Source organism: Alligator mississippiensis, chromosome 5 (genome assembly GCF_030867095.1).
Source record: "Alligator mississippiensis isolate rAllMis1 chromosome 5, rAllMis1, whole genome shotgun sequence".
Classification (NCBI taxonomy): Eukaryota; Metazoa; Chordata; order Crocodylia; family Alligatoridae; genus Alligator; species Alligator mississippiensis.
The window spans coordinates 95,685,909-95,707,882 of record NC_081828.1 but is presented as its reverse complement, the minus strand read 5'-3'; the positions used below and the strand labels follow the sequence as shown (position 1 = coordinate 95,707,882).

General features: G+C 42.4%; 1 protein-coding gene across 6 annotated transcripts in view; it reads left to right on the top strand.

Moving 5' to 3' along the window:
• Nucleotides 1-21,974, top strand: part of CTNND2 (catenin delta 2) — a 1,263,346-nt gene that overhangs the window by 226,616 nt on the left and 1,014,756 nt on the right. The gene's annotated exons all lie outside the window — the stretch shown is intronic.

The window sequence follows — 21,974 nt, the reverse complement described above, 5'->3', positions numbered from 1 at the left end:
TGCTTCTGAAAATGTTGTGGTCTTCCCATGCCTAACGAAAATGATGTATTTTGAATAGTTCTTGTGATGGTGCTGTAATTTCCTGTGAATTATGCAGTATCCATATGCTGAAAATGTGATTTGTAACAGCAATTCATTTATATGATATGTGTACTTTAAAATTAGGACGTTACTTTCAGTACCAGTGATATCTTGCTTCTGACTCTTCTGTATATCTCACGTAATGGTCATAGTCACAGTTCTTGAAGACAGGGACTCTTCACGCTCAGGGACTACCAGGTTTTTGGAAGACTAGCAGGACCCCAAAAGGAACAGGTTAAAAAAAATGGTACTGTTGATATGCCCTTTACTTTTCATGTTTGGTCAGCTCTGCCAGTCAACTGTGGAAGGATAAGCATGCGGTGTTTCTTTAAGAGATGGTTCTGCTTCCTGGTTGTCACAGGGAACTTGCTGAGGCCTAGAACCTTTCTGCACCCTTAACTGGTTTTTGCATAAAAATCAAAACCTGACCTCAGGCCAGTGATTTCTTATACCAAGTTCTGCAGGTTATAAGGTAACCATGACTCAGTTTGTTGTTTTTATTAAAACGGTGTTTTTGTCTTTTTAATCTAATTATTAGCATGTCGTGTTTAGTATCGAAAGGTTGGGGATGATTGGAGTATTATCAGTAATCTGTATATAGTGGCCAAGCACTAAACTTGTTTCAATTTCATAGAACAATCAAGATGCATTGTAATAACTAGTTTCCGTGCTTTCGATCCTAGAGGAATCTGGATACATGGCTTCATAGAAGAAGGTGCCTGTGACCAGGATGTCAGAGTCTAAGATCCAGAGAAGAGTTGCAGAGTTATTTCTGCTGACTCATCAGCCTAGGGCGGTGGTTATCAACCCATGGCCCATGGGCCACATGCAGCCAAATCAGCACACTGCTGCAGCCCATGTGAAAATGCTGTTAAAGCATTTTTAAATGGATGCACAGGAAGTAAGTTGTACAGGTACGTCCTACATAACACACTGAGAGCTGCAAGTGTGGCCCCAGAACCACTGGCCTAGGACATGAATGAGGCAGAGAGAAACAGATATAAACAGAGGCACTCTTTGTTTCCCCTGGAAAAAAACAAGTCCAAGTCCAAACAAGTTCAAGAAGGTTAAACTAAGATTTATTTTGAGCTTTTGTTTAACAACAACAATTTTAGGATGCGTTTCCAGTTTGGTTATTGACTGTGTTTGCAAACTGGGTAAGACAGATCGACACTATGTAAAATTATGTGGGTAACCATGTGACAATATTTTCAGTTATTTTTAATTTAAATAGGTTTTTTTGTGTTCTGTTTCCATTTTCTCATAAACCCATAAAACAAAGGCTTGCTTTTTTAAGGTGATTCAGTATTTTTAACTCTTCTTCGTTGCATATTAATCAGGATTTTTCCAGTGGCGTATTGCCGTGAGCAAACATAGTAGATTCAGGCAAATCTTATGTTCTTGTGTGTTGAGCTGCATCAGTGTTGTACTGAAAATGAGCACATCCAAAAGGGTATGGACTGCAACACTCTTGTTCCCTATTGTTACCATTCTCAAAATTAGTAGGCCACTTACCTGGACAAAGGGTAGAGTATGGAGATAGGATTTGTATGTCTGAGGATGTTCACTGCCCTGTTTGCTCCATATCTTGCACAAGTTCATAGATTCATAGATGTTTGGGTTGGAAGAGACCGAGTTCGACCGCCTGTCCTGGGCAGGAAAGAGCGTTGGAGTCAGACAACCCCAGCTATGTGTTTGTCCAGTCTCCTCTTGAAGACTCCCAGGGTAGGGGAGAGCACAATCTTCCTTGGAAGCCCGTTCCAGATTCTGGCAACCCTTACTGTGAAGAAGGTCTTTCTAACGTCCAATGTAAATCTGCTCTCCATCAATTTGTGGCCGCTGTTCCTAGTTACTCCAGGGGATGCCCTAGTAAATAGAGCATCTCCTATTCCCTGCTACCCTCACCTGATGAATTTATAGGCAGCCACAAGATCACCTCTCAGCCTTTTCTTGAGAAGGCTGAAGGGATCTCGGTCCCTCAGTCTCTCCTCGTAGGGCCTTGCCTGCAGGCCCCTGACCATATGAGTGGCCCTCCTCTGAACCCTCTCAAGATTCTCCTCATCCCTCTTGAAGTGCGATGCCCAAAACTGGACACAGTACTCCAGTGGCGACTTGACCAGTGCCACATAGAGGGGAAGCATCACCTCCCTGGACCTGTTTGTCATGCATCTGCTAATGCAGGATAAAGTGTGGTTAGCCTTGTTGATCACTTCATCACATTGACGACTCATGTTCATCTTGAAATCAACTATGACTCCAAGATCCCTTTCCGCTGCTATGCTGCTGAGAAGGTCCACCCCTGGCCTGTAAGTGTGTTGGTGGTTCTTTTTGTGGAGGTGCAGCACTTTGCACTTGTCTTTGTTGAACTGTATCCTATTTCGTTCTGCCCATTTTTTCAACCTGTCCAGGTCTGCCTGGATCCATTCTCTACCCTCTGTGTTAACCTTGCCCCATAATTTGGTATCATCTGTGAACTTGGCCAGGGTGCTCTACACGCCCTTGTCCAAGTCACCGATGAAGACATTGAATAGCACCAGTCCAAGGACCGAGCCTTGCGGGACTCCATTGTCCACATCTTTCCAGGTTGATATCGACCCGTCCACCACCACTGTCTGGGTGTGACCCCTAAGCCAATTTGCCACCCACCTGACTGTGTAATCATCTACACATCACAGCCTGTCTGTTTATTTATGAGAACAGAATGAGATACTGTATCGAAGGCCTTCTTAAAGTCTAAGTAGATGACAACTACCTCGACTCCTGCGTCTTAAGCATTTTGTGACCTGGTCATAAAAAGAAACAAGGTTAGTCAGACAGGATCTACCTGCAGTGAATCCCAGCTGATTTCCTTTCAGCATTATTTCCCCTGCTGGGTTCCCACAAATGTGATCTTAATGATTTTTTCCAGTTTTCCTAAGGATAGAGGTGAGACTAACTGGCTTATCGTTCCCTGATTCCTCCCTCCTCCCCTTCTTGAAAATAGGAACCACATTGGCCCTATTCCAGTCATCTGGGACATGACCAGAGCACCATGAGTGCTCAAACAGTCATGCCAGCAGCTCTGCTATGATACTGGCCAATTCCTCCAGCACCCTTGGATGAAGTTCATCTAGGCCTGCTGATTTGAACACATCCAGCCCCTCCAAGTGCCCCTCACTAAGCCTGGCTAACAGTTGGTAGGCCGTTGTCCCTCCTGTGTCTAGTTACTTTAGCACCATGATAAAGATACTCCTCATGGTAAGCATGTTATATGAACACATTAGTGTTAATTTTTCTGCATGAAGTTCTGCCAGTTGCAGCACTAGAAGGGCAAAGGGCCTGAATTTGCCATAGTGTCAACTGCGTAAATGGAGAACTGTGTAAATATAAATGATAAGAAATAAATACTGTGCAGTAAATATCATTCTCCCCTCAACTTTTTTTCCCCTAGTGCTACAGTATATTCTGTCACACAATTTAAGGTGCTGCTTTGTTGCTTGAGAGAATAATTAACCTTTTCTAGACATCCTCAGGTTAATTTAGATTTTTTTTCAAATCCCTGCCAGTTAACAGGCCTTTAGTTTAATTGCTTCAGAGCATGGATGCTCATGTGGCTTTTATCTTGTGCTGCATATTGATTTGACATTGTCATTTCTTAATTTCAGGTCACATTTTAACTTCTTGAAAAGGAAATAATAGATTGGATATCTGTGGGTTTTAGACTAATTTATAGTGGAAACTACATTTTAATAGAAACAAAAATTTCATGGGCCACCTTGAATATATGTTTTTTAAATTATTGGTCATCTCGGCTATTCAAAAATCATGAAATACTAAAAAGAAAAAGCTTTACTTGCCTTCTGAATTAATGTTTTCAAGCTTTTGTAAATCAAACCTGAATACTAAAAGCTTTTTTGATGTGAAAGTTGGTATTATCAAGCAATCATAAGACTACGGCTAAGTAGAGATGTTCAAAAAGCCTGAGATGAAATCAACAAGTTATGTGGGTTTCTGTAAGTGGCATAGGTTACATTGGGAGCAAAAAGAACTCATGTTCACCCTTTGGTTGTGGGTTTGCATGTAAGTTGCCTGCATTGGCCAACACCAGCAGGTTGGGGGCACTCCTACATGTCTCCTTATTTATGGTGTCAATGCCACACATCTCAGTGTTCTCCTTAAGGGTGTCCTTGATGCATTTCCTCTGGCCCCCACATGTCCTTTGTCCTTGGCTGAGTTGGGGAATATAGAAGTTGGCTTGGTAAATGTACATCAGACATATGCACACAGTGCCCTGTCCACTGCAGCTGATGTTGAATAATTAAGGCTTCTGTACTGGTGGTGTTTGCATCGATCAGGATACTGGCATTTGTGAGACAATCCTCCCATTTTATGCTAAGGATCATCCAGAGGTAGTGCTGGTGATGATATTGTACACTTTTCAGGTGGTTCCTGTAGGTCACTCAAGCTTCACAGACATAGGGAAGAGTTTCGATTACCACAGCCTTATATAGCGAGAGCTTTGTTTGAGTCCTGATGTCATGATCATTGAACACATGACGATACAGTCTTCTGAAGGCAGAGCTAGAATATCGGATTGTATATTGGATCTCCTTGTCAATGTTGGTCATGTTTGAAAGATGGCTGCCAAAGTATGCAACGTGTTCAACACTTTCCAGCTCCTGTCCATCAATTAGGCGCTTTGCCAGGGGAGTTGATTGGCCTGAAGCAGACTGGTGAAGCACCTTTGTTTTTCCAATGTTAAGGGTCAGTCCCAGGCACTGGTTCATAGATTCATAGATGTTGGGGTCGGAAGAGACCTCAATAGGTCATCAAGTTCGACCCCCTGCATAGGCAGGAAAGAATGCTGGGTTTAGATGACCCCAACTAGATGCCTATCTAACCTCCTCTTGAAGACCCCCAGGGTAGGGGAGAGCACCACCTCCGTTGGGAGCCCATTCCAGATTTTGGCCACTCTAACTGTGAAGAAGTTCTTCCTAATGTCCAGTCTAAATCTGCTGTCTGCCAGCTTATGGCCATTATTTCTTGTAACCCCCAGGGGCGCATTGGTGAGTAAAGCCTCACCAATTCCCTTCTGTGCCCCCATGATGAACTTATAGGCAGCCACAAGGTCGCCTCTCAACCTTCTCTTGTGGAGGCTGAAGAGGTCCAGGTGCCTTAGTCTCTCCTCATAGGGCTTGGCCTGCAAGCCCTTAACCATATGAGTAGCCCTTCTCTGGAACCTCTCCAGGTTATCCAGATCCCTCTTGAAGTGCAGCATCCAAAATTGCACGCAGTATTCCAACTGCGGTCTGACCAGTGCCCGATAGAGGGGAAGTATCACCTCCTTGGTTCTGTTCGTCATGCATCTGCTGATGCACGATAAAGTGCCGTTAGCTTTGCTGATGACTTCGTCACATTGACGACTCATGTTTATCTTGGAGTCCACTAGGACTCCAAGATCCCTTTCCGCTTCTGTGCCCCCAAGCAGGTCATTTCCTAGGCAGTAGATATGCTGGACATTTTTCCTCCCTAGGTGCAGCACTTTGCATTTCTCCTTGTTGAATTGCATTCTGTTGTTTTCTGCCCACACAGTTTTGTGTCATCCGCAAACTTGGACAGAGTACACTTCACTCCTTCGTCCAAGTCGCTGATGAAGACATTGAAGCGTGTTGGTCCAAGGACCGAGCCCTGCAGGACCCCACTGCCCACACCCTTCCAGTTTGATACCGAGCCATCCACTACGACTCTCTGGGTACGACCCTCTAGCCAATTCGCCACCCACCGGACAGTGTAGTCATCCAAGTCACAGCCTCTTAACTTGTTTACCAGTATGGTGTGGGATACCGTATCGAAGGCCTTCCTGAAGTCTATGTAGACGACATCAACCCCTATTCCTGCGTCCAGGCGTTTTGTAACCTGGTCATAAAGAGAGACTAGATTAGTCAGGCATGATTTACCTGGTATGAACCCGTGCTGGTTTCCCTTCAGCATAATTTTTCCTGTCGGGCTCTCGGAAACGTGAGCCTTGATAATTTTTTCAAAGACTTTGCCTAGGGTGGAGGTGAGACTGACTGGCCTATAGTTGCCTGGGTCCTCCTTCCTCCCGTTCTTGAAAATGGGGACCACATTGGCCCTTTTCCAGTCCTCCGGGACCTGGCCCGTGCACCATGAGTGTTCAAATATTCCCTCCAGTGGCTGTGCAATGATGTCAGCCAGCGCCTTCAGTACCCTTGGATGGAGCTCATCCGGGCCTGCCGACTAAAATGCATCCAGTTCCTCCAAGTGCCTCTGCACCATCTCAGGGTCTACACTTGGTCGTCTGGCACCCTGCTGCTGCCTCTCTACAATCCCAGTGAGAGTCTTGTCTTGCCTCCCGCTTAGGAACACCGAGGCAAAGAACTCATTGAGGAATTCAGCCTCGTCCCCCCTGTCCGTCACCAATTGCTTATGCTCATTTAGTAGAGGTCCTATTCCACCCTGGGCCTTCCTTTTACTCCCTATATATCTAAAAAACAATTTTTTGTTATCCTTAACTTGAGATGCCATCCTCAGCTCCATGGTAGCTTTGGCGTGTCTAACTGCCTCCCTACAAGCGTGAGCAGAGGAGGTATACTCCTCTTTAGTGATCTTTCCCCGTTTCCACTTTTTATATGCCCCTCTTTTGGCCCGTAGGCTGCTCTAGATTTCTCTGGTCAGCCAAGGAAGCCTCTTGGCTCATTTCCCCCTTTTTCCCCATATCGGGATCGTCTCCCTCTGTGCCCAAAGGATCATTTCCTTAAGGCACAGCCACCCTTCCTGGGCTCCCATCTCTTTAAAACTCTTACTCTGCAGTGCGTCCTTGACTAATCGCCTGAGTTCATTGAAATCAGCTTTCCTAAAATCTAGCACTTTCACCCTACTAGTTACCTTACCCACTTGACGTCTTATGGTGAATTCTATTATTAGGTGATCACTGTCCCCCAGGTGACCACCCATCTGTAGGTCTCCTACCATGTCATCCCCCGTTGCCAATACCAGGTCCAGTAAGGCATTCCCCCTAGTGGGACCATGTACCTCCTGTGTCAGATGGAGGGTCCTGTACACAGGATAGGAACCTGTGTGAACGGTGGGACTTTGCTGTCTGCGTCTCCCAGCAGATGTCTGGGTAATTTAGGTCCCCCATGACTACCGCCTCCCTAGTTTTTATGGTCTCCGAGAGCTGCCTCAGGAGCCCCAAATCTAGTTCTTCCCCTTGGTGTGGGGGTCTGTAGCAGACCCCTACCACCAAATCCCTTTCTCCTTGACCTCCATGTAACCTAACCCACAATTGTTCTACTTTCTCCTCCTCCGTTTCTGTTTTGATAAGGGTCGATGTATATCGCTCGTTGACATAGAGCGCCACCCCTCCCCCCCTCTTTCCCACTCTATCCTTTCTGTACAGTTTATAACCCTCAATGTGTACCGCCCAGTCATGGGAAGAATCCCACCAGGTTTCTGTTAGCCCTACTAAGTCATAGGTGTTTTCTGCAAGCAGGAGTGCTAGTTCATCCTGCTTGCTCCCCATGCTCCTAGCATTAGTGTATAGGCACTTGAGCCCTGACTGGCGCCTTTGTTGCCCCCCGGCTCTGATGCCCAAAGGGCCCCTTATTGCTTACTTGTGGTGTACTGCTGGCCGCCCCATGGATTGCAGGTTCCCGATATTCTCCTTCTTCAGGCTGGATTGTCCTTGTGGGTGCCACATGGTTTGGTGGTCCACGGCTTCCCCCGCCCTCGTCTTCCCCTCCCCCCGACGAGCCTAGTTTAAAGCCCGCTGGAGGAGATCCGCCAACCTAGAAGAGAACACACGCTTGAGAGAAGCAGTTATGGGCCATTTGTTGGTCTTCCTCCATGTGTGTAATGACAGCACAGTCGTCAGCCTGCTGAAGTTACTTTTTGTTTTGGAATGGATGCAGGAGAGACTGAAAAGTTTCCCATTCATCCTGTACTTGATGCCAGTGCCACATGGCAGATGGTCATGGATGGTCATCTTGATGACTGCAAAAAAGATGGAAAACAGGGCTGGTGTGATTACACAGACTTGTTCGATGCCAGTTTGAATGGCAAAAGGCTCCGTAGCAGAACCACTGCATAAGATGAAGTCATCTGGTCATGAAGGAGTCTTAGGATGGTGATAAATTTCCCTGGGCAGCCAGACTTCAATAAAATCTTCCATAGAACTTCATGGTTAACAGTTGAAGGCTTTGGTCAGATTTACCAATGCTATATACAGTTCCTGCTGTTGTTCAGGGCATTTTTCCTGGATTTGCCAGGCAGCAAAAATCATGTCCCTGGTGCCTCTTGATAGTCTGAAGCTACACTGAGAGTTGGGAAGGATTTTCTCAGCAAGAGGGAGCATTTGGTTCAGCAGAATTTGAGTGAAGATCTTCTCAGAGATGAAGAGGTGGGCGATACTTCGATAGTTTCCACTGTCAGACTTATCTTCCCTTTTAAAAATGGTGACAATACTAGCATTCCTTAGGTCAGCAGGAATTTCCTCAGTGTTCTAGATTTTGAGAAACAGTGCATGGAGTTTGTTGGTCATAGTTTCCCCACCAACTTTGAAGAATTCAGTTGGTATGCAGTGTGGGACAGATGCTTTATTCTTCATCTATCTTATTGCCTGGTAGACTTCTTCAGAGGTTGGTAGACTGATAAGTAATTCCCTTGCTGGATGCTGCAGGAAGTGGATTTAATGCTTTCATCATGATTCTCAGTCCAGGAGCTTTGGGTAGTGTCCCTTCCGGTGGTTTTTGATGGACTCATCTTTGAGGAGCATATTGCTGTCTTCAGATCTAAGTGGGGTAAGTCTGCAAGAGCTTGGTCCATACACAGCCTTGATTGCACTGAAGAAGTTCCGCATTTCATGACTGTCAACAAATTGTTAGATTTCTTTTGCCTTCTTTCCCACCATTTGTTTTTGATTTCTTGAATCCTACTTTGGGCTTCAGCTTTAAACCGTTGAAAAGTTCCTGGCTTCTGAGTTGATGTAGGATGGTTTTGCCAGTCACAGAAAGTTTTTCTCTTTCAATCAAGGAAGGGGTTTGATCTCAACATTGTTTTAGTAAAACCAGTCCTGATGGTATTGGGTGATAAAGCCATTTGATTCTGTGCAAGCCTCATGGATGGTCTCCTTTGGAGCTTGGCAATCTACCTCTACACAAGTGTTATTATTTTCAATCCTAAAATTGGCGAGTTTCTTGCTGAGGTTATGTTTGGAGGGCTGCATGGTGTCTAGGGGTCTTAAGGCGTTTGTTGTGCTGTCTTCAGATTGATTTGGGTTGCTTTTGATGTTTCAGAGCAACCTTAATGGACATGATTGATCTCGCTAAGTGATGATCTATCCAGTAATCATTGGCTCCTCTCATAAGACGCATGATATGAACATCTTTTAGATCATGTGCTCTTACAATGATGTAATCAAGGAAATGCCATTGTTTCAAGTGGGGGTGTTGCCTGATTGTTTTGTACCTGTCACGTTGTTGTCTGAAGATACTGTTAGTAATGGCAAGGTCATGCTTTTCACATTTACTAAGAAGATGCTGTTGGAATTGGTCTTGTCCATTCCTTCTTTCCTGATGGCACCCTTCCACATGTTTAAGTCCTGGCCAACTCTCACATTGAAATCTCCAAGAATCTTGTCCTCTTTGGGGATGGTAGGATTTCATCAAGGTCAGCATAAAACTTCCTTTCTGTTCTTTCTCAGCACCAAGTGTTGGGGTGTATGCACCAATGACAACAGCAAATGAATCGTTGGTTAGTTGGAGGTGGAGAGTCATGAGGTACTTGTTAATGCCAAGAGTCTGGCAGGTCTGGCAAACATATTAATAGACTTTACCAATAAAAACCTCACCAAGAAACCCCCCAAACTAATACTAAATCAGCTCCATCCTTTGTAGGTAATTTTTCTTTCCTTTCCTGACTTCAGTAAGCAAACTGAGACAGCAGGGCTCCATGGTTTCAGAGTTACTTGTCTCTGCTTCTGAATAATAGAGAAATGAAGTGAGATACAATGGGTTTGAAGTCAGGACTAGGAAATTGTAGGATTTCTGATAGTAGACGTGATGTGTTTGAGGCCTGCAATGTAGGGGCAAGTTGCAAACACACTGCAGAAAGGTGAGAGCTGAAAAGTGAGTGAAGACAGGCTTGACCTTGTATCCTTAAATTAAACTGAGTATTCAGAATCATGCTGTTAGTCAGTAATGGTCAGACTGAAAGGTTTAACGTATCAGTACCCAGCAATCTGTCAGGGGATTTTTAAAGGTGTGACTGACTGTGTATATATTTAACCATTTTATCCTGGCTTTTGTGTTTGCAGTTAAGTTTCTATAAAGAGTTGTTAGGAAAACTAATAGCAATACCAAATCACATTGAATGAGGTTATACTGGTTATACTGCTTATAATGACGTTATATTGGTCTTGTGTTTCAGAAATTAATGGCAGTTTTGAAATAAAATCATTTGGTGTGCATTGATCATTAACTGGGTCACACTACTTCTTTACATAGTCATAAATGATGGGTGCGTTCAGCCGCATCAGTGTTCCCAGCTGCTATGCAGTTTCTTACTCGTTGCACACAAAATGGCATTATTTTTTAAATTGCCATTACTTTCTGAAACACCCTTTTATTTCCCCTTCAACTTACAAAAACAACTAATAGAAATCCATGTTTCCAGCAGTGGGTATCAAATCTTTTGGGCTAACTTTATACACCTACAATTTGAAGGTACGTTATATGTAATAATAATAATAATAAGTGTTATAAGACATGGTAAAATTAAAGATTAAAAATCTGTAATGAAACTACTTTGGATGTATACCTGACCTTGCTGTTGCATAATGAGAATGTACTTGTCATGAAAATCTGGTAGTGTCAAGGCCAGGGGCCTGGGAGTAGAAAGACCCTGTTTCTATTCCTGTCACTTCTTCTGATCTTCTGTGTAACTTTGGGCATACTACTCTGTGTATCTTGTCTCTCAGATTTAAAATGTGTAAAATATTAACTGTCCTTCATTTAGTCATTTGAAAATTTAGTACCAAAGTAGTATACTCATCAGTCCCAGTCCTTACTAATATTAAGGCTTAATATCTTCCGAGATGGCTTAAGATGATTTAAGATGACCCCCTTGAATAGTTAGATTCTATACATGGAAAATTTATAAATGTGTTGTAAAATTAATAGAATTATAAAATTACAATTTTATTTCATTTTACTTCAATTTATATTTAATATTTTGTGTGTTTAGAATTGTCCTCTCTACCATTGCAGGAGGGCAGGTGATGGTGGGGTCAAGGGACCTGCCTGTTGGCACCTGCTGCCTGTCTTCCTCACCACTGCCCTGCCTGGTGCCTACCTGTCCTCCTGGCACTTTCTCTCCGTGGCTGACCCCCTCCCCCATCACTACTTGCAATCTTCCCACCCTCTACCACTTGCCCTCTGGTCCTACTCCAGCCTGGGACATGAAGAAGGATTCTCCGGTCCCCTTCTGGTCTTGCAGCAGTAGTTGCAGTGGTGGCAGCTCTGGCCTCAGAGCTGGTGTTGGGGCTGAGGCCAGGACCAGAGATACCTTGATGACCGCTGCCTCTGTGTGACTGGGGAGAGGCCAGAGGCTGCAGAGAACATGTGCTGAGCTGGAGCAGGGGCAGGTGGTGGGAGTGGGGGCGGGAGGCAGTGGCTGTGGCTCTGACCCCAAGCCTGGGTTGGGACTGTAGCTGGAGCTGCAGCAGCCTTCTGCCTGCTGCTTAAACTCAAATCTAAGGCAAAGGGGGAGGATCTTAAATGGGGGAGTGGGGTGGGAAACCTTGTTTTCAATTTGAATAAAGAAAGCATTTTCTGTCTGACCAAAATCATAACTTCTAGAAAGACTTCCCCTCTTGATCTGAACATACTGCAGATTATCTATCACTGGAATCTGATAGCTTTAGCCTAAGAACCAAGTATTGCTATTATCCTAATGTTTTCTTGCAAAAATCTTTGGTTTCTGGAGCTACACTTCTAAATAGATTAAATTATGATAAATCCATACCTTCCTCTCATGCATCACTTCTTTATTTCCTTCAAGTGTTTAAGTAGCTTCCCTATATATCCAGACTAATTATATTCAATCAATAAATATTTTTCTGAACACTCCTTAATCATCTCCCTCTTTAGTATAGCATTATCTTCTCTTCCGCCATTATGGAACTCCCCTGTTTCCAATAAGTTTCTAAAATATGCCAGATAGAAGGAGGGAGGATAATCTCTTCTTTTATCATGTGGTGTATTGATTTTTTTATAGTAATACAATATAAGAGGAAACGCACACAGCCACACATTATATTTCTCTCACCACCAACATTTATGTAATACGTGCAACTGATATCTCAACTTTCACTTATTGGGTTACATAAGATGTTATGGAGATATGCAGACTGAAAAAGTGAATTTATGTTTTCACAATACATTTGCAAATTGACAAGGTTTCTTTGGTGAAATTGTATGTTTCTCCATTGGGAAGGTGGGAGCAGTGTGAGATGGTTTTGATTCTTAATGAAGAAAGGTATCAAATACTTTTATGCTATATGTCTTATGCTTTAATAAATGTAGCATTGTGGACTAGGTTGTGAATGCTTTCCCCAGTCTCTGCTCTGAGAAATGTTGATTTACCACACTGGAGAATGAGACGAGTAATCTGGTAGTCTGTTCATGGAGACCTTGGATACCACCTCTGATATCAGAAGCCTCTGATTCAATTCATAGAGATTCGACACTTTGGCCATAGACACAGCTTTATATATTTTTTTCTACGTACCTTATGGTACCAGGTGTGGCTTATGAATGCAGAGATGATGGGGAGGATGGAGTGTCCCATGGGAGCATGGGGAGGGATCCCCCATACACTTGGCAGTGGGACCCAAAAGTGGACCAGAAATACTTCTGGTCCACTTATGGATCCACTGCAGAGAGCGCTGGGGACTGCCCCCTGGCCTGGCAGCTGGTGCCTCTTGGATCTGGGGGGGCACCCAGGGTTCCCCCGCGGCTGATTGCCAAGCCGGGGGGAGAGGGGTGTCCGCCAGCATTCACGAGCCACACCTGGTACCTTGAGGTATGTAGAAAAAACATATAAAGCTGTGTCTATGGCCAAATTGCTGATTCTCTGAATCAGAATCAATTCTTCAGATTCAGCTGAATTGAATTGGGATAGTGATCCAAATCAGCTAATTGAATCCCTGTTCCCTGAATTGGGCCAAATCTGAATCTGAACCGAATACTACCCGCTTTGCACACTCCTAATGGGTATGCAGCATGATTACTTCAGAAAAAATTTCCTTGAATTTTACTCTGTAGTAAATTTACTCTATAGTAAGAAGCAAACACACAATCAGCTTTCCCAAACTGTTTGCCCTAAAATAGGTGGTATTAAAACACCTGGCTGGTTGGTAGTGGAGGAGCCAGTTTGCACTGAGGAAATGGCTGCCTTGCAGTGAAATAGGCAATTTTAGTGGATGTACCACCAGCACAAGGGTGTGACTTGCTCTGGTATAAAGTTAGTTCTGGGTTCCTCGGAAACAGCTGCATCAGGATAAATTCTGTGGATTGTGTGTCTTACCATTGGCTGCTTATAGATGTTTTTTTAAAAAAAACCCAAACTAGCACTTTACTTTAAACTTGGTGCACTCCCACGCCGAGCCCAGCACATGCCCAGCATCTGTAGAGATCGAGTGCTTTAGTGAGGCTTTTTTGGCACTTTTATCTTATGGCTAATTGAATCAGCTTTAGATAAAAGTGCCAAAAAGCCATGCTGAAGCACCTGATCTATACAGCTGCTGCAGAGCTGGGTTGAACTAACCTTCTCCTGATAAAGCGCACTTTCTTTTTTTTTTTAACATCTATAAGCAGCCACACTGACCTTTTTGAATTATTTTAGAGTACTCCTATTCAGACCATGTATTTCCCTAAGTTAGGGAATTTCATTGCCACATTCTGTAGTGTTGAAGCTCAATTTTAATAAATACATCTAGTCCCATATATTTAATCATTCTTTTGGAAGAGTTACTTTTGTGACTTTGTGCACATTGCTGCTGATTTGGCCTTTAGATACTTCTGGGTGAAAAACAGTCTAAAGTTAGGAGACTGATCCTTTGATATGTTGACAACCAGAAGAACTTCTTGCAGCCCTGTCACAGACATTCAGAAAGTTACACCAGAACCCAGGGTGTTTAAGTGAGAGAGGAGAAATGATGCTCCAAACTCCATTGCCACTCACATTTTTGCATGTTAACTTACCTAGTTTTCTCTTTTTAATGCTAGAAAAATCCATTAGCTGGGGCACGTTACCAGTCTTCATTAACTCTGATTTATTTGCTCCTGTTCTTGATTTAAGTTCTGCTCTTTGCTGAGAAATGTTTTAAAGTCCCCGAGACCAATTGGTTTTAGAAACGCTATGCATTTTGCGCTGGAAGAAAAATTAATGGTGTAGGAGATAAATTACTTCCACTACAAACACAAAAGCAAATGAGTACTTTTACATCTTCTGCAATCTCTCTTTATTTCGGGAATACAAAAGAATCTCCATAAAAAGCCTACAGGCTCCTAGAATGACCCCTTGTTTTACATATGCAGCACTTAAAAATTTCATTTTATTTTCCTGTCTTTGTATGAAGTTTTAATCTCATTCTGGTTTTCTTATGACCTAACCTTTTTCATCCCCTGTCATATCATTGTGGAAACTCTTCTCTCTTTATGGTGTGGGAATTCTCTCCTGTGGATTTTGTTTTCTTTTTTTTTTTTTCTTTTGGTTATTGTTTTTGTGCCTGTTTGTGTATCAAACATTGTTTTTTTTTGTCTCCTACATAGCAGGTAACCATATCTCCCTTTCTCCTCAGTTTGATACCTATAGTGTTTTCCTGATGATTTTGTAATGTTATGTTCACTCCCTTTTGATAAGGGATAAAGGTTTCTTAATACTTTAACTTCTACCACAGTATCTTGCAATTCACATAACTCTCCTGTGCCGTCATGCTGATTTACCTACCATGGTAGAATAGCAAACTAGCCATGCAGGGGATTTACTATTGATTAATTGAGGGATTACCCATAAACTTCAGCCTTAATTTTGAAAGATCACTACAGGACAGTGATAGTGTAAACCTGAATTTTCATAGTCCTGATGTAATGAGACTGTCGAGAGTACTTAGTGTGGGTTTGTATGCATTATGGATTAAGAATTGGACTGAGCAGCTCTTGGTAGTAGTGACTTTTTATCTTGAGTGACCTTGGTTGGATTTGACCTATCTGTATAGACCTTGCATCCCTGGATTTGTTCTCACACCTGGTACAAAAAGGTTATCTCCATTACTTGGATGAAATTACTCCTGATTTCTAAATATGTAAATTAGATTTGAATCAGGCCTTCCTCATGATATTACCCGTCTCCTGAATCATGAATCCCTTCAGTCTAGATCTACACGGTTATATAGTTGTATTTTTTCAGCAAAAATTTTCAGTGTTGAAATAAAACAGGACAGTAAATATGCATCAATATTTATGTCTGCGCATCAGTACATATGACTTGGTATTTTGCTGTGTTCAGACAGTTTATTTATACATTGTACATTTATATATGTATTAAGTAATTACAAATGAATTTAATCTAGAGCCAGCAAGCATGCTGCTCTCTTCACCCATCATTTTTATTTAAGCAGGAAGGCACTGACTGGTAACACACTCTTAAATTTTTAATTTATCATTATTAATTGAAATGCAACTATGCCTGGGCTGTTAGAACTGATGCTGCTCTCACAATATCTCTTTCCTTAAGCAGGGTAATTTAGCAGGCTTGGGGATTTACATAGCTCAAATAGTTTCTTGTTTCCTGGGTGTACTTGCCCCACAAGAAACCTCCAGCCTTGCCCCCCTGGGTCTCTTAAAAGATTCTGGGAGAGTCCTTGGCTCAGTTCTGCCACCACTAGCCAAACACCTTCTCCCTGTCCCTGGCTGTCTTTAATCCCCTAGGTCAGGGGTGGGCAAAATACAGCCTGCGGGCTGGATGCAGCCTGTGAGGTCCTTCTATCCAGCCCACAGGGCCCCTAAAACATTTAGAAAATTAATGTTACTCTGCCCTTGGAACCAAAGGCAGTTGGACCCAGGGGAAGCCTGATGGGCACCCATAGCAGCAGGGTCTGTCTGGCCCTGCCCCGCTAGCCAGAAGCCCCACCAGGGGCTTCTGGCCTGAGACCACATGGCTTCCCTGCGCTGGAACCTCAGGTAAGGGGGAAGGGCAGGGGAGGACCCCAGGCAGGAAAGGAGTCTGGAGAAAAGTGGCCTGGGGAAAAGCTGAGTGCGGAGAGGGAGGAAAGCTGCTCCTCACCCTCCCTGCCACTTGCAGCCCACTTGCAGCAGGGAGCGCCGGCCATGGGGTGGGGGAGGAGCCGTTTTTCTCCCCCGCTGCGCTCAGCTTTTCCCCGGGCTCCTTCCCTGCTCCTTCCTGGTGTGGAGGAAAGTGGGTCTTCCCCTGCCCCATGGCTGGCGCTCCCTCCTGCAGCTGCTCACAGCCCGCGGGGCTGTCCTGAGCAGACACAGGCATCCCCAGGCAGGCTGCAAGTGGCTGCAGTGCAGGGTGCCGGGCACAGGGTGGGCGAGGGGCCACCCTAGGTCTTTTGCCATACCCTGTTAGAGTCCTGCTGCCCTCTCCCTCTTTCCTTCTCTCCCTGCAGGAGTCTCTCTCTAGCTTCCTTTGGTTCCTCTCCCTAGGAGCCTTTTAGCTTCCTGGGGCCAGCTAATTATCTGGATCAGCTGGCCCAGTTTTCATAGACAGCCAGTAATTACTCCCCACTGCTTCCAGCTGGGTGGTAGCCCTGCCAACCTGCAGAGAGCTACAGCTTGGGGTCTACAGCTCCTTGCAAGCCTTTGCCTACCAGTCTGCTACAGGTAGCTGTGCTTTTTTTTTCATCAACTTTTATTAATACAATTCCATGCAGCTTTGTTCACTTCAGTGCCAATTTAGATCATTATTTGAGGCTTCTGTTGACAGAGCACTTGAAGATAATTATGTCTGATACTATAAAAATAGTTGATTCTTCATAACGGGCCAACAGATTTACCTAGAGATCTTTTTGAGTTAGTTTGAGTAAACTCAGGCTTTATTGTACTTTTCTGCATCGACTGATGTTAAAATTACTATTGTTACTTAATTTGCATTTTGGAAAGTTTGACTTCTCTAAGGTTGAGAATTTGCTCTAAGGTTGCTCTAAGGTTGAGGGCATCAGGCTCAAAGGAGTAAAATGTGAAATAATTAGAAATAATACATTTTATTTCAACTTTTATTATTTGTATTTCACAAAACACTATTTGTGTGTGGACCACCTAGGATTACATGTGCTGTCTGTCTGTTTATTTTATGTTTTTTCAAAATAGGTTAATGTAAACTTATGCAGTTACAATAAATGAAAGAAGAAGTAGTGTGGTTCTTTGATTTAGCGTTTCTTTCCCCTCCCCCAAAGACCTGCTGTCTTGGTTTGGGGCTTATTCATGGCATAATTTGAAAGCAGCTTGGCTGAGGCTTGACCCTTTCTGCATATATAACAAAAACTACTGAATAGTCAGGCATGATTCTATGTAAATAGCTATCTCTTTTTGGGTGTTAGATAGTACTTCCAGGACTGCATGGGATTGCAAAGCACTTTAAGAATAGTATTAGCGTCTGATTACAATTTATGCTTGCTAATTTCAAGCCAGTGGTGCTGCCAGTGGTATACATCTAGGAGGAAAAAAAATCACTTCCAGATTTCACTGTCAGACTAATATAATTTCAATGATGGCATATGCTGCAGGGATACATTTTTAAATGCTGAAGAGCTAAGCTAAGGTAATGACTCATATCAATGCGTTTAACTTTTTGAATAATTTTCTCAGTAACAGCTGAATCCTTAAAGACTGATAAGTCCCATTAAACATCTGTAGTTTACTTTTAAAATGAAACATATCTTACTCTATAAGTGTATGAACCTATGAATTAATACACTTTTATAAAGGGAGTCTGTGTATAGGCACAATATTATTCCCATCCCTTATTGGCTTTGAGCAGTTAGACAATATTCAGAGCTTTGCCAAGGCAGAGAAATTGTTGCAAGTGCAAGCTATTTTTCTGCAGTTTTCTTAAACCTACAATAAGAATTCAGAAAGAGTTGTACTTTTATACTTTTTCATTTAGACTTTTGCTAAAATAGACAGTGTAATGTGTGTGGAGAAGTCTTCTGGTGTCTCTACTTAGTTTTTAGCTTTCTAGTATTGAATAGTATAGGTTATACCACTTACCTTGGGTACCAAAACTGAAAACAGTATGCTAATGCTTGTAAAATGTATTTAATATTATTTTAATCTTATTCATTTGCCTTATTAGTATTGTGTTGAAGTTTGAAATAGTACAAGACCCAGTGCTTGGGAGATGAGCCCAGCCTAGGGGAGAAAAGAGGAATTTGTTCATCGGGACAAAGAAATTGGAAATTTTTACTTAGTCTTGCTTTTTAAACTTACATTGGTTTTCTCTAGGTGCTAACATACTCACTGAAATTCTTTGAAGATGAAGGAAAAGCTTTATCTTTCTGAACAGCTGTTCAGCAAATCAGTAGTTTCAAGTTTCGCTGTCTTCATATTTATGTGAATATTAGAAGCCTGAAGAGTACTCATGAATTGACTATTTTCTTGTAATCTTTGACTGTGTAGCGGGAGGATAGTCCTGTTGGTGCTCCTGGCTTGTGATTGCCAAACCTGACCATATCTCCTGCCAAGACATACTCCTGCCTCAGGTTAATTTCTAGAGCATCCAGTCCAGTATTTCTTGACTCAATTTTTCAGTTCCCTTCAGCACTCATTAAGACATACTGGACAATTCCCCTGCCTTCCCCCCACCTCCAGAAATGCAACCTTCTGTTTCAATCCTTAACAGCGTGAATGCATTAGTTAAGATCATGGTCTCCAGGATAAGGACCATGAGAGAGATGGTGTTCATCTTCAGTGCCTTCTTGTTACAGGGAGTATGTCTTACGGCAATTTGTGTATCACAGTTTTGACAAGATGTACTTAATTTGTTGATTTGCAGAAGAAACAGGTGTTTCCTTTCATAATGGGCAGACACAATTTTTTTCATTTCCTGATGCCTTAGTTATATGTCATAGGGATTTACTGTACCATAACTGCTACAATCCAAATTTCCTATTAAGTAAGTGAGGTTACTGGATTGTGTGACTGGCTTTTGAGGAATGACTTCTCAAATTTTGTTGTCCAGTGGGTGATTATTTTATTTACTTTTGGCTAGTGAAAATGAAAATGTTTTAGGGAGACTGGTTCAAAAGAGGAAGCCTTTTTCTGATGGGATGTCAAATTTTGGGGTTTGCATGAAGATGCAGAGCTATTTTGTCATCTCTTGGCAAAAGGGTTCTTACAATCTCGTGTAAAGGAGAGATGAGGTGAAAGCGGTATAAAGCAAGAAAAAGGATAAGAGACTAGCTTCACAGGGAGGAGGGACTCTGCTGAAACACTGGTATTAGGACGGAGCTAAGACTATTTGTTATATAAGAAACATGGGGAAATACCAAATACATAATCTTGGGATGACTTTTGAACTCTAACCCACCTGGAATAAATTCTAAATCAGGAGTATGTGAGGGACTAAGGACCAACTAAGCCTTTAGGTAACCGACCTCCTTTATTCCAATTCTGCTTGAATAAATATACCGATACTTCTTTGATCTCTTCTACTCCAGGGTAAATAGCAGAACAACTTGGTACTTAAAGAAAAATATATGGCTCCAATTTGTACCATATATGCATATTTCAATTTTGGTGGATATCATACAATATAGTGGATCCAGGCTTGGTGGATAATAGACACAGAGGTATTGCAGTCTTCTCTGTGCTCCGTATAGGTGAATGGGGTTCAGAAAGAGTACGTTCTGTTTCCCATTATAAACAATGCTTAGTCTTTTAATGCCATCTTCAACTTTTTTTTTTTAACTTGAATGCACTTACGCAGGGTCTAAAAGAAATAAAATATTTAGATGTATGTTACTTACAAAACCTGCAATATACTCTCCAATAACATGTTAGAGCAGTTCTCAATAATTTAAAGAACTATAAAGGAAAATGGATGTCCTTGATATGAACATCTTTGAGGAAGGCTAGGAACAAGTAAATGTTCATTCTTTCATAGTTAATGTGTGCTGAGTGTGTTGCCTACAAACATTCCTACTTCTTTTGGATAATTTAGGGTTTTTTTGGAAATAATTCTTTTGGAAAAGCTTTTGGATAATTTAGCGGTTTTTTTTATTATTTTGGATAATAAAGTAGTGAACGAACTAAAAAAACTGCATCTTCTAGATAGATTTGGCAGTGCTCAGCCCTCAGATATTTTTTCTCTGAAAATTTTCCTTCTCCATTAATCACTGAAAAGTTTTACTAATGTATCTGTTCTGAGTGTTGTTTTTTTTTGGTTCTTTAGACTACGTTTCTGTTCTGAAAGTGGTCATGTACATTTCATATGTGTCGTCATTACCTTACTGATTTTGACATCAAATACAGAACACAATTTAAATGACATCTTTTCATTTCCCTCCCTCTGTGTCTAGAAGCTGTGTAACATGAATTGAACCTTGTCTAGGCTTGTAAAAACAGTACTTTGGTGAGTTGCATAAGTTTTAACTGATTAGTCTTTTGTGGTACAAAAGAAGCAGTATAATCTAGCTCAGTTTTAGAGTATTGCCTAGATTAGTATAAAAGTTGTATTGGTAGTGTATGTTAGTTAGCAGACACTAACGTATTTTTGAAAGTCTAACATAGACAAGGGTGTGTATATCCTATCTGTGACATGTCCCAGAAAAATACTTTTGAGTGTTCCTAATCCATCTGCTCCCACTTACATTTCAAATCTAGAAATGCAGAAGTGAAGCCACTCAATGGTGTTCCTCTGCAGTTAATCGGAAGACCTTTGTCTCTGGCACACTAGTGTGACTGCTGGATATGACCCTAATGTGGCTTCAGTGGGGCTTTTCCAGCATTTGAACAGGAGCATAGGGACACAGAAGTGTCCTGGCTGGAACTGCTGGGGACACAACATAGCTTGACACTAACATGCCAAACAGGCAATGTATAAGCCTGGGGAAGTCCTAGGCTTAGGCACAGTTATTATACATAGACTGGTTTAAGTGATCAGAAACTGGTTTAAAACTGTAACAGAACAGACATTCATTGCACATAAACCAGTTTGAAACGGCTTGAACTGGTGGAAGATAAAGCTGGTTGAATGTAGTATCAGACTTAACTGATTTGGGTTAAACCAGTTCATGCAATGTCTGTCCTAGATCCCTTCCTGGTTAAACATGAGCCAGAGTCCCACCATCCCAGATGCTTTGCAGCCCTGCTCAGGGCTGAGCTCCAGCAGAGACTGCAGGTATAGCAGTGTCTGACTGGCTTCCCCTTGCTCCATGCCCCTCACACCACTTCCTACTCAAGAAGGGATTACCCTCTCTCCTCTCCTGCAGCAGGGATTGTAGCCAGCATATGGTGTGCTAGCTAATGCTGAGAGGTGTCTGTGTAAGGCAGACAGGATAATGACAGACAGGACACTTGGAAAAAGTTGTTTAAGATCTTGAACTAATGAGAGGGAGGCTTTTGTTTTCTTGATGAGCTGATAAATGCTCTGTTATCAACTCCCTGTGTGACTCCCTGCTGTGTAAAATTTTAAAATATGTCAGTAACCACATATTAGCTAACATTATTACACCCTGAACATCCTTGTCTGGACAAAGTTTTAATGATGCTTGCTCTGCGATTCTAAATAGAATAGAAATAATTAAAACTTATGTTTTTGATGTCAAATACAAGTTATAACTTTGAATACAGCGAGAGTCGATTTGTTTTATA